Below are 3,208 nucleotides of genomic sequence, written 5' to 3' on the forward strand. Positions count from 1 at the left end.
AGCTGGTTTCTCAATCCATCAATGAAGGAGAAGAAGGTAAACGGTCCTATAGGGACATGGTTACAGCTACAACTAATCTGACCTTCTCCCCAGGAAGAAATCAATGCAACATCGAGTTGAACGAAACATGTTCAGAGGAAGTGATCCCAATGTCCAATTTATTACAACCTCCAAACCAAGGCTTTAAATGGATTAACTTAACGGTAGAAGATAAAATCAAAATTTATGAGCCTTGGAAATTTTCGATCATTGTGAAACTCTTCGGAAAACGTATGCTACACCAATATTTGAAAAGAAAAATACAGGAATTATGGAAACCATCGGAAACTTTCTCCTTAATTGATCTAGGGGAGGATTTCTTTATCATAAAGTTTACAAAAAAAAGAAAACATGGAAAGGGCACTCCACCAAGGTCCATGGTTTATTAGTGGATACCATCTATCCGTCATTAAATAGAAGCCCAATTTCGTAGCCTCCACGGAGAAACTAACTTCCACAGCTATATGGATTAGGCTGCCACAATTGCCAACCGAGTTCTATGATGGAAAGATTTTACAAAAGATTGGGAACTCCATCGGACGACTATTAAAAATAGATGTTTGCACATCAACTACAGTTAGGGGTCGTTATGCATGATTATGCGTAGAAATTCCACTTAATACCCTAGTTGAATCCTTCATCCTCATAGGCAACCACAAACAAGCCATCCATTATGAGGGAGAGTCCTACTATGCATCAAATGTGGAAGGTTGGGACACCCATGCCACCAATGCATTTTCAGTCGGAGAATGCACAACAACATCACAAAAATGCACCTACGAAACAATGTGAGTCAGAGACAAATCAACAAGGCGAATGACAAATGGTTTATGTCAACAAAAATAGAAGTAAGAAGCCATGGGTGAATACACATCCGGTAAGCAACTCTTCGCCTAAGGCCCAAGGACTAGGTATTTCCGTAAAATTCTTTAATGCAAATACTGGTAAGTACATTGATACACAAACTCTTCAATACATATCTAAGGACTCCCGGAAAAATTCTTATACTAGTAAAGATTTTGGGAAGAATCTCATCTTGATTCAAAACCACTTTTCCTTACTAGAGGAGAAGCACACGGTTTTGGATAATAATAACCTAAAAGAAAAAGGAAATAACCCAATAATTCCCCATGCACAAAACCACCTGGACACTCGCTCAACTGACGTGGCAATGCATGATACTAACGTGCCAACACTCCACACTAATCACAACTTAGGCGTGCAAATAGACAACTCTAAAGTTATCTTAAAGCCTAATCACCCTACTAAATCTACTAGACCCTCCCTTTTCTACAGTAATACTCAACCTCCTACCCCTTACTTACCGATCAAACTAACCAAAATCTTTCAATAGATTTTGCAGTGCAAGACCAACCAAAGCATGCAAAACACTTGGCTACTGAAAAACAAACAAACGACCAACTGGCAAAACAAAAGATCCAATCCAATAATACTAAATCAAACAACATAACTTCTTTAAAATCTGAATGAACTTCAACGAACTCCATGCAAATTACCTACCAAATCATTACCCCTACCACCAATCTGAATACTCCTAGGGATAGTCTACCCCCCACGCCAATTGATACAAACTCTAATAATAACCTCTCTAAATACAATACCCAGAATCCCAACCTCCATGAGAAGGAGAACAAGACTAATTCAAATCTTGAGAAATTTAAGCAACCATACAATGGCAAACCAACAACAACCACCCAACCAGCTAATATAGCCTCAAATTATCTATATCCAACCACCCCAGCCCCAGGACTACCAACCTCTATCATGGATGGAAATGGGGTTGATGGGCCGTGCGATATCTTTTAACATTCAAGTGAATGGACAAGAAGCTGTAGTAATACTCCACAACACCCAATACCTTGCTCAACTAATCTCGGAGGGAATGAGTCTAGCAATGAGCAACTACTTGAACCAAATGTGGCTTAACAATATCCTTCATCCTCTTGCTCCCTCATTGACTCCAAACCTAGTTCAAACAATGATCTACCAGTGGAACATGCCTCCATATTTCAACCCTCTTCAACCACATCAACTACTCCCAGATATCCCCTTCTTTCCATCAGAGATGCAAACTCATCTCAATCCAATCCTCATGCCATGAGAGATCAATCCCCAGCCCCAGGAGAAACCTGTCAATCCTACAAATCTTCATAACCCCCCAACCTCCCCATGCAGTACTAAAGCCGGGCCATGCAGAGGCAGTAATGGAAGAAGAACAAGAGGAACCTCTTAATCCAATCTTAAAGCGAGTCCTAGAATTCGAAAACTTAGACGAAGTAAAAGTGTTTCTATTCAGGGAGATGCAGGAGAAGAGGCATGTTCTCAACTGTCCCCTAGCACTCTACAAGTACTCAATGGACATGAGGCCACCCAAGATCTTACAGTGGGGAACAGAGCCATGATCCTAGTACCTGCACTAAGGAGGAATCCAATATTTCCAGGGGGTGAGAGAGAATGGGGAGGCAGTGAACCATCAACCAATCTATCCAATGAATCATCCAACTAACATTATTATATGGAATATAAGGGGGGAAACAATGACAACTTCCGTAGGAATTTTAGAGAAATGTTGGATACCCATCGTCCATGCATGGTTGCTTTACTTGAAACTAGGTTGGTAAATCATGAGAACTGGCTAGATGATTTTGGATTCTCTGAACTCATAGAAGTTCCAGCTGAAGGGCAATCAGGAGGGATAGTTGTTATGTGGAAGCATGAGGTAGTTTCTGTTCAAAATTTCACTCGTAGAAACCAAGAAATTCATGCCACCATTGAGGTACTCCTCGCTCGTACCTCTTGGTTATTTTTCTCTATTTATGCTAATACTAATTATAAATATAGGAATATTCTCTGGGATAATCTTGAAAATATTGCTAAGTTCTACAAAGAGCCTTGGTTAATAGGGGGACTTCAATTACATTACTAGCTCAAATGAGAAATTTGGGGGGCCGCATATAAACTCTAATAGGGCAGATTTCCTTCTGTCTAAGTTAGATAAGTGCAATGTTAAAGACCTAGGTTTTAAAAGTTGTAAGTATACTTGGTTGAATAACAGACATAGGAATAAAGGTTTGATCATGGAAAGGCTTGATAAGGCTCTAGGAAATGATTCATGGTGTGACCTATTCCCAAATCACTCCATTTTCCA

This window comes from Nicotiana sylvestris, unplaced genomic scaffold (genome assembly GCF_000393655.2).
Source record: "Nicotiana sylvestris unplaced genomic scaffold, ASM39365v2 Un00011, whole genome shotgun sequence".
NCBI classification, from domain to species: Eukaryota; Viridiplantae; Streptophyta; class Magnoliopsida; order Solanales; family Solanaceae; genus Nicotiana; species Nicotiana sylvestris.